We start from the raw sequence: 12,681 nt of genomic DNA, 5'->3' as shown, positions 1-12,681 counted from the left end.
CTTGTATCAATCACTTGTATCAATCACTTGTATCAATCACTTGTATCATTTAATCACTTGTATCATTTAATCACTTGTATCAATCACTTGTATCATTTAATCGCTTGTATCATTTAATCGCTTGTATCAATCCCTTGTATCACTTAATCGCTTGTATCATTTAATCACTTGTATCATTTAATCACTTGTATCATTTAATCACTTGTATCAATCACTTGTATCATTTAATCACTTGTATCAATCACTTGTATCAAAAACTTGTATCATTTAATCACTTGTATCATTTAATCACTTGTATCAATCACTTGTATCAATCACTTGTATCATTTAATCGCTTGTATCATTTAATCGCTTGTATCAATCCCTTGTATCACTTAATCGCTTGTATCATTTAATCACTTGTATCATTTAATCACTTGTATCATTTAATCACTTGTATCAATCACTTGTATCATTTAATCACTTGTATCAATCACTTGTATCAAAAACTTGTATCATTTAATCACTTGTATCATTTAATCACTTGTATCAATCACTTGTATCAATCTCTTGTATCAGTTAATCGCTTGTATCAATCACTTGTATCAATCACTTGTATCAATCACTTGTATCAATCACTTGTATCATTTAATCGCTTGTATCATTTAATCACTTGTATCAATCCCTTGTATCATTTAATCACTTGTATCAATCCCTTGTATCAATCCCTTGTATCATTTAATCGCTTGTATCATTTAATCGCTTGTATCAATCACTTGTATCATTTAATCGCTTGTATCATTTAATCGCTTGTATCATTTAATCGCTTGTATCATTTAATCACTTGTATCAATCACTTGTATCATTTAATCGCTTGTATCATTTAATCGCTTGTATCATTTAATCACTTGTATCAACCACTGTATCACCTGATCACGCAGCAGCCCTCGCCCATGGCGCACCACCCGGGGGGCTGATGGTGAGCGGCTGCACCAAAAGGAAAATTCACTATTTGGAGAGAAAAAAAACATTAGAAAGAACATAAAAAATCCTCAGAAACGCCGATCAGCGGGACGGGAGGTTACGTTCTCCCCCCCCCCAGTGTCCAAACACGGGGTTTTTTGGCCCAAATCGAAGCGCGTCCTCTCCATCACTGCTGGGGCCAAGCGCGGGCGCGGCAGCACGATTTAATGTCAAAACTGCACTTTGTCACCTTTTTCCTGAGGCCGCGTGATCCTGGTACTTCTTTGCACGCCCCAGCAGGTCAAAAAACCTTTTTTCCTTTATTTATTTCTTAATTTGTTTGCCATAAAATGCAAATATTTCACCCAGCAAATTGGAACTGACGCTGGTGCTGGTTCAACAACGCAGCCCCTTGGGGACAGATGGAGGCCCTTGGGGACAGACAGAGACCCCCAGGGACAGATGGGGACTCCTGGGGATGGATGAGGACCCTTGGGGACATACACAGCCCATTGGGGACAGATGGAGACCCTTGGGGACAGGTGGAAATCCCCAGGGACAGAGACAGCCCCTTGGGGACAGGTGGAAATCCCCAGGGACAGAGACAGCCCCTTGGGGACAGACAGGGACCCTTGAGGACAGATACCCCCAGGATGGATGGGGACCCGTGGGGACATACACAGCCCCTTGGGGACAGATGGGGACCTTTGGGGACAGACGGGGTCCCCCAGGGACAGAGACAGCCCCTTGGGGACAGATAGGGACCCTTGAGGACAGACAGGTACCCCCAGGATGGATGGGGACCCGTGGGGACATACACAGCCCCTTGGGGACAGACGGGGACCCCCAGGGACAGAGACAGCCCCTTGGGGATAGATGGGGACCCTTGGGGACAGATGGGGACCTTTGGGGACAGAGACAGCCCCTTGGGGACAGACGGGGACTCCCAAGGACTGACACAGCCCCTTCAGGACAATTATGGGCCCTCAGGGAATCCAATGACCCAGCACAGCCCTTTGGGGACCGAGGTGGCCCCCCCCCCGGTGACACCGGTGTCGCCCCCTTCACCTCAGCATCCAGGTGTTGTAGTCGATGTCCGATGCAGTGATGGGGAACTCCAGGTCCTTGGGGCGGATGGTGGTGACCTGCGGGGACAATGGGAGGGACAAGGGACACGAGAGGGGGGGACAGGGGATGGTGAGGGGTGTGGGGGCCCCCCCCGTCCCCCCCCGTCGCCTCTCACCTGCCAGACTAGCGATCCACCATCTTCTGAGCGATGATCTCAGAGCTCCCCCCGTCCCGCAGCGCCCTGGGGGACATGGCGGTCATGGAGGAGGGGACCCCAAAACCTGGCGGGGGGACAGCAGAGAGGGGCACAGGGGTCCCCAGGCTGGGGGGGGGGGCCATGGGGACCTGCCCAGGTGGGTGGGTGGAGGGGTTATGAGCACCCCAAGATGCTGCGGAAGAGCCTCAAGGTGATTTTGGGGTGAACTGGGGGGGATTTGAGGGGGGCAGGGGCAGTTTTGAGGCAGATTTAGGGGTGGCAGGGACCATTTTGGGGACCCAGAATAATGTTTGGGGGTTCAGAGGTAGGTTGGGAGGACCATGGACAGGGTTGGGGGCAGATTTAGGGGTGCAGGGGCAGATTTGGGGGTGCAGAGACCAGCCAGGGGCAGGTTTGGGGGAACAGAAGCAGGTTTGGGGCAGATTTGGGGTGCAGGAGTTGGTTTTGGGGTGCTGCAGAGGTTTGGGGACATGTGACCTGGACCAGGGACTTGAGGATGACTTTGAGGCAGATTTGGGGACCCGGGGATGGCGCTGGGGGACGCCGGAGCTGGGTTTTGGGGTGCAGAAGGTTGTTTTGGGGTGCAGGAAGGTGTTTTTGGGGTGCCCCAACCAGCTGGAGGTGACAACGGGATCATTAAATTCACAGCAGCAGCTCTGGGGCAGAGTTGGGGACCTCAGGCCAGCGCTTGGGGACACTGGGGGACCCATGGGCAGGTTTTGGGGGAGAAGGTGAGATTTTGGGGTGCAGGGGGAGCAGCAGCTCTGGCACAGGGCGGTGCAGCTGCTGTTGGTGGAACCCCCTGGGGTCGGGCTTTTGGGGGACCTCAGAGTGTCCCCCTCTGAGCCATCGCCTTCCAGCGAGGTCACCTCTGTGGGGGACACAACCTGTGAACCACCAATGGGGGGGCTCCAACAACCCCCCTGCACCCCCAGATCCAGCCCTGCACCCCAGTATTGCCCCTCATGTGGCCCCACACCCTGATGTCCGCAAGCATCCCCCTAAACTCCACCTCTGATGTCCCCAGGACCCCTGCCCCCCCCTGCTCCCCCCATCCCCAAAACCACCCCTTGATGTCCCCAAGCACCCTGAAACTCCATCTCTGATGTCCCCAGGACCTCTGTCCCCCCATACTGTCCCCAAAACCACCCCCTGGTGTCACTGGGACCCCCAAACCCACCTCCTCATGGCTCCAACCTCCCCAAAGCCACCCCCCGATCCCCAGGTCCCTCAAACCCGGACTTTGACACCTCCAAGCCCCCCCCCCCCCCAACTCCACCTCTGACGTCCCCAGGGGTCCCCCCTGAGTCCCCAATGTCCCTCAGTAGCTCACCGCTGTCCTCGGTGATGGTGGCCTGGCTGTAGATGTTGGGGGACACGTTCCAGTTGGTGGGTCCCTGTGCTGCCCCGTTGACAAAGAAGTGGAGGGTACCACCCCCATGGTGTCCCCTGTCACCCGGGGAGGGGGACACCAACAGGGGTGTCCCCATCCCCTACCCCTGCCCCAACCAGGGACCCAGGAGTCCGGGTTGTCCCACCTTGAGGGGGTTATTGAGGACACTTGGGTGCCATTGAGCTGTCATCATCCAGGTGCCTGTGGGGACAGGGACAGAGTTAGGGACACAACCCGTGGAGGGGGACACTCTGGGGACATCCTGGAATGGCTGGGGACACCTTGGGGACAATCTGGAGTGGTTCGAGCTGCCCTGAGGACACAAAGGGGTGGCTGGGGACACTTTGGGGACATTCTGGAGTGACTGGGGACACCTCGGAGGGGTTTGAGATACCCTGAGGACACACAGGGGTGGCTGGGGACACCCTGGGGACATCCTGGAGTGGCTGGGGATGCCCCAGGGTCACCCAGGGGTGGCTGGGGACACCCTGGAGTGGCTTGAGATGTCCTGGGGACACTTATGGGTGGCTGATGACACTCCAGGAACACTCCAGCGTGGCTGGAGATGGGGGGACACCCAGGAATGGCTGGGGACATTCTGGTCCCAAGATCATGGGGTGTCAATATCGGGGACACCCTATGGATGAGGATGTCAGGAAGAGCCAGTTCAGGGTCGCCTGTGTCCCCTCAGGATCAGGGGGTGTCAACATGGGGGACAGCCCAGGGATGGGGACGTCACTAACAGCCACCTTGGGGTCTCTCAGGGTCATGGGGCATCAACGTGGGGGACAGCTCATGGATGGGGATGTCCCCAAGAGCCACCTTGGTGTCCCCATGTTCCCTCCCATGTTTGGGGGCCTCCAAGAGACCCTTGGGGATGTGGGGGGGTGTCCCAATGTACCCCCCTAAGGGTGTCTTGAGGGGCTGGGGGTTCAGGGATGGTGGGGTGGCATCAGTGAGACCCCCGCCCCCCCAAATCCCTGCACAGTATGGTGGGGACAGCGGGGACATGGTGTGTGGGGGAATTGGGGGTGCAGGGAGGGGGGGGATGTGGCAGTGCTGGGACCCCCCCAAAACTCCTGCAGGGGACAGCAGGGATATGAAGGGGTTTGGGGGTCCCAGTGGGGGAACTGGGGGTGCAAGAGGGGGGTGACATCACTGGGACCTCCCACAGGCCCCTGCAGGGGACACTGGGGATGGGGGGGCGGGGTGTGTGTGTCCCCGAATGGGGAACTGAGGGTCTAGGGGGCGTTAAGAGCTGTCCCCCCAATTTTGGGGGGTCCTAGGGAAGTTTTGGTGGTCCCAGAGAGCCTTGGGGGGATCCAAGGGGGTTGAGGAGGGCCCCCCTGATTTTGGGTGGGTTTTGGTGGTCTCGGGGGGAACTTTGAGGGGGTGTCCCCCAAATTTTGGGGGTCTTGGGAGATTTTTAGGGATTGCCACCGATTTTAGGGGTCCCTGGGGCGGTTAGTGGTCCCGGGGGGAACATGGAGAGTTTTGGTGTCCCCCCAACCCCCTCTCGTCTCCCCCAGTCCTCCCAGTTCACCCCAGCCTGCCCTTCCCCAGTCCCCCCCCACCTTCCCACCCCCCCACCCCCCCCCGAGACAACGGCAGCGGCTTCCCGCTACGGGGCCGCAGCCCCCCGGGCCCCCCCATCCCGGCGCCGCCATCGCGCTCCGCCGCGCTTCACGGCACCAGCGGCCCTCGCCGCTTGGTTTTGCGACAGATTTGCGACAGCTTTGCGACGTCGTGGGGTCACGCTTGATGGCGGAGCGGCTCCGCGCGGTGTTTAACCCCCTTTTCGCCGCATTTCTCCAGGACTTTCCCCCCTTCCCTTCCCCCGCCGCCCCCTCCCCGCGACCCCCATCCCTCTCCCACACCCCCCCTTCTCCTCTCCCCCCTGGCTCGCCCCAGCTCCCTTTTACGACACTTTACGGCAGCGCGGCGCCCTCTCCCCCTCTCCTTCCTCGCGTCACTTCACTTTTACGGCATCGTCGCTCTGCCCAGCCGCTTGACGACCCAGCAACGGTTGCCATGGTGTGACGTCCCGCCTGGCAACAGCGCGGTTCTGACGCTAATTAACCCCCGGTAACGAGGCCGAGCTAATTACGGGGATGCCGCCGCCGGGGGAGGGGGGGGGGGAGAGTGTGTAATTAGCGCTATCATTCACAACAGAATAAAACACGACAAGGTATTGCTGGCTGTTAACATGTGATTAATGAGTTATTACACCGTAATTAGTAGCTAATTGGGGCTTAATGAATGGTTAATGAGCTGAAACGGAGCGGTTTGTGTGTGTTGGGGGGGGTGGGTGGGCGCTTCCAGGGACAATCCTGTGTGCGGGTTGGGTTAAGGTTGCTGTTAATTAGGTTAATTACCCTAAATATTCTGTCATTGGTAAAACTTTACCTGGAAAGGGTGCTGGTGAGAAAGAAAATTGTTGGTATTTTTTACAGGACGTTATTTACAATAAATGTATAAATAGATATCTAAATGTATAAATATATATCTAAATGTATCTGTCCCTGGATGGAAGATAAAAGTCACACAAGGTAATGAGGAAAAAAGCTTTATTGAAATAGGAAAAGAATATTTTTTCTGGTTTTTAATGGACTGTCGTAACGCCCTTCATCTTGAAGGGAAGCTGCTGCAAGTACATTTGAAATTCCTCATATACCTGTAAAATAAGGCATTTAGTTTTAACGTTAGACATCACTTATGTTTTACTAGCTTACAGTGTTTTACTGTAATGTGTATAACTTAATTTATACTTTTTCCTAACTACCTTCTGTAGTCGTTACCCACTCGTGTTTTAAAACCTTTAACTCCTTGCCTAGCAGAGATAAGACAGACCTTGGACAGGCTGAAAAACTCCCCAAGTACATCCCTGATAGAGGGAATGGCCTCAAGCTGCCCAGGGCAGGGTCAGGCTGGCTCTGAGGAAGGATTTCTGTGCAGAAGGGGCTGTTGGGCGTTGGAATGGGCTGCCCAGGGCAGGGGGGAGTCCCCGGGATCCCTGGGGGGGTTGAAGAGTCGGGCTGAGCCAGCGCTGAGGGATCTGGGGGAGTTGGGGGGGGTCAGGGAGAGGGTCATGCTTGGGCTGGAGGAGCTTCAGGGGCTTTTCCAGCCCGGATGATTTCGGGATTAAGCTGGTTTGTTGTGGCAGGCAGAGAACTGGCAAAGAGCCACTTTCAAAGTGCTCAACGCTCCCTTCGTTTGGCCATAACGAGCAGCCCCTTCCAGTCACAGGTTAAGCGGTGCCCCCAGTAAGAATCGCAGCAATCCTCAGTGCACACAGCCTGCGCTTTCTCCTGGAAAGCCCATGGAGTAACACAGGGAAAACACAACGATAAGGGCGTGAACACTCCTCACCGGCCAAGAATTCAGACGCAGTTTCCAGCGATCGTCTGCGTTTCCTTTTTCAAAGTGTTTACAAACCCTTGAGTTCCCGGTGTCGCCGTCAGTCCAACCTGGCGAGACCAGAACCCTGCCGCCGGCCCTTGGAGAAACCTGAGTCAGCAGGGTTAGCCCAGGAGATCACAACAGACCCAGATGCCTCGTTCTGCAAAACAAAATGATTGCCACGTTCCTAGGAATGGCACAACAGAAGAAAAATTACAAATAAAAGTGGAACCTCTAAGAGGAGGCAAGCGGCCCGCTTAGTCCTTAACCACGGCGGGTGGAAGTCATGTGGAACAGCTTCCTGCTATGATTTAAATCTAAAGTATGTTTTAAATTTCAATTGCCTTATCTACAGGTATTAAAACTTTCAAATGGCAATTTTAAGGTAGCTTAATTATTGCCTAAATGTTCTTGGTTTGTGCCTTTTTTTCTCAGCAGTTACAGGTGCCTCTGCTTAAAACAAAGCTGGAAAAAAAATAGGAAGCAGAAATGCAAATCAAAAGCAACGTGTTTACAGAGAAATCGTTACGCTGGAAAACAGGAGTGTAAGTAATATGTGCTTGTCTGGAGAAACATCACATAGAAATGCCAGCGGGGACTCAAGAACTTCAGCTGCTTGCATTTACGCTTCGATGTGGTGGCCTAAATCAGGCACTAGAGGAGATAAACCCAAATTTCTCTGCACTGGTCTGATCAAGACATGCTGAGAAAATGCTCTCAACAGGTAAGAAGTTACACCAAAAGAAGGAATACTTCTTCCCCCTTTATCTATTTCTCCCTGTATCTATTTCTCATAAAGTTTTAATCCCTAACATAGTGCAAAACCTCTCTGTAGAGCACCACAGACCTTCCGTGCACCGCGTGCAGGGGGAGCTGAAGTCTCTCCTGTGAAAGAACCTTGAGAATTTTCTTTCTAAGAAGAAAATAAAGCTTTGCTGGCGTCGCTGCCCCCTCCCCTCCGACACCCGCCAGGCTGATGGATGCTCCTGCGGGCCCAGCTCATCCCCACCAGCAGCTCAGACTCGGGGCACCGAGAGAGGAAATTCATCGCTTCCTGCATCAGCAAAACTCACCCTGCTCTTTAGTGGGAAAACTGCTTTTGACTCAAAAAAAAAAAAAAAAAAGATAAAAACAGGACCCCAAACCGAATCACTTGAGTGCCTTAAAAGATACACTGCAAGAACGAAGGTTTTTTGTTATTTTCCAAAACTTGAGCGCAAGGATCACAGCCCCTTGTCTAGTGCATCCTTCAGAGAGCTTTGGACAAAGACAAAGCTTCTTGTCTTCTTACCCCAAGGCATTAATGTTTCTTTTTTCCCTGTGCAAAGCCATTTCCAAATCATCACTTTCACAGACTGTAAAACTCAACAGACTCTTCACACGAGAGCTGGCGTTAGGCCAAGCCTGGATATACTGAGTTCTGGTTTTTTAGGGAGCGCCCATAGCAAGAATTTTATTTGTCCTGCCCCCGTGTTATAACAGCCTCATCCTCTATTCCCTGTTGCAAAATTAAATTCCACGTGATTTTTCAGACAATATGGAAAAGAAAATCCCGAAAGGAGCGTTTTACTGGTTCGATGTCTAAGAAATTCTTCTCAGTCTTTGTACCAGTGAATCAAAACTTCCAAATTCAGGCCCACAGCAAGCAATCCCAGAAAACCTTGAACTATAAAAATATTTTCATTAATACTTTACATCATCCTTTTTTGTTTTAAAACTCCCTTCAGGCTTTCTTAAATATCAAATTTAAATGTATCTTCAATGTGATCTTGACACAGATTTTATAACAACATAAACTTAGATAAGGCTTTTTTTTTTTTTTTTTCTTAGATTTACTTGCTTATTGGCCAAGCTATAAGAATGCCAGTTTGCAAAAAAATCAAAGAAACATCAAAATAAAAAGCCATCGGTTCATCTTACTCTCTCATGAGAAACTATTGTCACCTTTGATTATACAATAATGTACTTTTTTTCTCACGAGATTTCTACCTCATACAAAAATTTTTTCATGCAATGAATGTAATTCCTGCCTTATGTGCCATGTAGTCTTCGAAGAAATTGTCATTTAAAAATTTTTTTTAGAAATATTTTTACCCACTGTCTCCACAACATTATCAGTGCTCTGTTTCAGTGTCTGCCCCAATTAGACTCAGTTTTATAAGCACGTTCCTAGAACTACACAAGCCAGCAGGCATCAGAAGGGTGCAAATGCCAGCAAAATCTCAATGAATTTGTGGTTTTCACAATTATTTTCTAGACAACCTTTATACTTCAGAACCTTGCTTCTTCCATATTTCAATGCAGTTTAATTACTTCAGCTGTTTTCAAGAAATCTCGGGTTTTTTTGGTCCCTCTGGTTTAGTCTTTCCTCCCTCGTCCCTCGCCATTTCTCACTGCTCCTTCTCCCTCTCCAGTCACCTTTCATTCTCCTGAAATTTCAATCTCATTTTATTCTCCTGAAATGTTTTCTCCATCTCAACTTCATTCCCTGTCTCCTACTTCTGGTTCCAGCTCAAAGTTTCAACAGTTTTGTTGTTTTCATGATAGAGTTTGTGTCACGGATCATCTCTGCTGCGCCCTTTCCCCACCCTTTTGATCCCCGCAATCTTTTTTTTTCTCTAAGCAGAAGGATTTGAAAAGCAGCACTCTCCTCTGATTAAAAGTCAGAGATGCTGCTCCCCTTTCACCTCCTCCCAAAAAAACTCAACAAGGAAGAGATAGGAAGAGTTTTTTTTTCCCCTGATTCATCAAAACTTAGGGAGCACTGATTAAATATTGGTTTAACTTGAAAGAGTCTCTTTGTATTTTTGCTTCAAATATTTGGTTTATCAGGTAAAACTGAGGAAAAAGCAGCCCCGGGAATGCAAACAGCTTCTCTAGGATGCTGTGCTGGCCATGACACCGCACAGCCGGGCTCGTGGCATCCACGGCTCGTCGCGGGGCAAGTCTGCAGCTGCCCCTCAGCGGGATGTGAGAAACGACGTTTAGGACTACACAGGAGTAGTAAAACCTCACGATCTGCAGACTAGGAAGGATTCTCCTGCAAGGCTGAGCCATCCACTGCCTTCGAACGGGGGAGGAAAGCCCCACTGCTCTAATTAAGTGCGTCGGTGGAGCACCAGATCATTGATGACATCTTGTGCCAAACCCGTTTTTTCTAACTGCTCTAGTAAATGTGGAGAGCTCGGTGATCCTCACAGCCACTTCTATTTCAGCTAATTATGATAAGCTTTATCTCCAGAGACTTGTCTGAACACGCTACGCTGATGTGCACGTTCACAGAATCGCAGAATCGTAGAGATTGGAAAAGACCTTGAAGATCATCCAGTCCAAATATTGAACCTCCCCCTGACCCCCCCCAACTCCCCCAGACCCCTCAGCGCTGGCTCAGCCCGACTCTTCAACCCCCCCAGGGATCCCGGGGACTCCCCCCTGCCCCGGGCAGCCCATTCCAACGCCCAACAGCCCCTTCTGCACAGAAATCCTTCCTCAGAGCCAGCCTGACCCTGCCCTGGGCAGCTTGAGGCCATTCCCTCGGGGCCTGGCGCTGGGGCCTTGGCTCCAGAGACTCATCCCCCCTCTCTGCCCCCTCCTGGCAGGGAGTTGCAGAGGGCCAGGAGGTCTCCCCTCAGCCTCCTCTTCTCCAGACTGAACCCCCCCAGTTCCCCCAGCCGCTCCCCAGCAGACCTGTGCTCCAGACCCTGCCCCAGCTCCGTTGCCCTTCTCTGGCCACGCTCGAGTCATTCAATGGCCTTTTTGGGGTGAGGGGCCCAGAACTGAACCCCCTCAGCGAGGGGCGGCCTCCCCAGTGCCGAGCCCAGGGCTCAGATCCCTTCCCTGTCCCTGCTGGCCACGAACCCTAAGGCCAGGCTTGGGTGAGTTCTGAAATACTTAAGATTCCACTAATCGAATAATCAATTATTTTAGCCATGAAATGTGTGTCTCCAGCATGTATTAGCTTATCAAAAAACCAAAAAAAAATAGATTCTCTTTTAGGATAAGTATTTGAATAAACTGAAGGCCCCTAAGAAATACCCTCTGCAAAAGAACAAACGCTGGAGGTGTAACGTACCAGTTTTAATTTAATGGCAGGAGAGCTGTTCAGCTTCCTGCAAGCTTGTCAGAACTAAAGCAACTTGGCCACTTCCCGCAGCTCTGAAAGCGTTAACACCACCGTGAATCTGACCCACAACAGACCTGACGTGCCGTGCACCAACACCTTAAGGCACGAGGTTTCCGTTCTGATGATCCCAGGGAGTCAGGCTGCCCCAAGTTCAATACCATGAGGCTAAAGCGGGGCATTAAGAGCAGTCCACACAAAGTCAGTCTTGCCAGTTCTTCCAACCTCAGCAGAGTACCAGTACCCCGGGTTGGGATGAGCTTTCACAGCTGGCAACTCTTACACAAAGCTCACCGGGCGAGTTTTCAGGCCAAAACGGAAGACACTGTAAACCAAGAAATACGCAGGACTTGAGGAGTTCATACCCCTTCCACAGAGTAAGCCAGGAGTAAAACAAAGTCTTGTGTAACTAAAACTCTTTCAGATGCCTTAGCTCTTAGCCCAGTGTCTCCCAGTGATCATCTCATCTACGTTTAGTAAATCGTCTAAACCGAAGGACTTGATTAATTTACCAACACGTGCAACTTGTGCTGGTCAAGTTGCCCCGAGACGTGACGTCTCCACGTCGTGCCACCAGAAGGGGCAGAGCTTCTAGAAGACAACTTAAGTTGTTAATCACTCCTTAAGTGACACCTGGAGACCGGTGGTTTGTCCACAATAAGATCCAAAGGAAAAAAAACGGGGAACTTCACCTCTGCAGTCGAGATACGATTCCATTTACTAGTTGGTAAAGAGCCATTAGGACCGATTTCTCCAACTTCCCGTTCTAGAGGTTTGTGTAGAGCAAACGGTGTGGAGCAGAGTGAAGGTCACTGCCCTGGGGCGGTTAAAACCGCTCGTTTTGACACTAACTCCAACCTGTTGAACACGGACAATTTGAGCGAATAATCAACAACAAGCTTAAGGGAAAAGTCAGGATGGAACAGAAGCAAACCCAACATTCCTGTAGTTACAAACCACACAACACTCCCCAACTCCTCTAATAAGAGACTTGGGGTAAAATCAGTCAAGGCTGCAACACAATTAACACGATGGTCAAGAGACAGGTTTAGCTGTAGCATTTGTGGGGAAAATCCAACAGGAATCCCTCTACAATAAATCAAGGCAACCAAAACCACTCGAATGACCAGAGATCAGTTAACGAGTACGTGGAAACACAACTCGTGTGTGTCGTTGTAAAGGGGTATTTATTCAGCTCAGCTGGGGAAATGTAGCTTTAGACCAAGCTGCTGAGGGAAGATTCAACACTTGCAAACAATTATAAGTTTTGAGTGTGAATTCTCATCTCCGCCGAGCGAATTCCATTCTATAAACCACAAGTTTCTGAATTACACTGGAACTTCTGTTGATGAAACCACTTGTCACCAGGGGCAGACCTGAATAGCTGGGGCATAAAAACGATTGTCCTGGATGTTGTTTCTGTGATTTAAAAGCGGTGTAAGCATGAAACAAAGGCCTTCAGGAGAAAAAAGAAATCAAGCTGGAAGAAGCCTGAGAGAGCTCCAGCAAACACAGAAACCTGTTTTAGCGGCGGGTCTGTGC

At 50.8% G+C, this 12,681-nt stretch overlaps 1 long non-coding RNA gene across 1 annotated transcript; it reads right to left on the bottom strand.

Moving 5' to 3' along the window:
- Positions 1-858: 858 nt before the first annotated feature.
- On the bottom strand, positions 859-4,542 carry LOC141971968 (uncharacterized). Its single transcript, XR_012635339.1, has 5 exons — positions 3,766-4,542; positions 3,561-3,629; positions 2,186-2,251; positions 2,011-2,087; positions 859-987 (listed from the first exon to the last, which is right to left on the bottom strand). It is a non-coding gene; the product is annotated as an uncharacterized LOC141971968 (long non-coding RNA).
- Positions 4,543-12,681: the final 8,139 nt, after the last annotated feature.

The sequence above is a fragment of the Athene noctua genome, chromosome 30 (genome assembly GCF_965140245.1).
Source record: "Athene noctua chromosome 30, bAthNoc1.hap1.1, whole genome shotgun sequence".
Classification (NCBI taxonomy): domain Eukaryota; kingdom Metazoa; phylum Chordata; class Aves; order Strigiformes; family Strigidae; genus Athene; species Athene noctua.
This window is presented reverse-complemented; position numbering and strand designations above follow the sequence as displayed.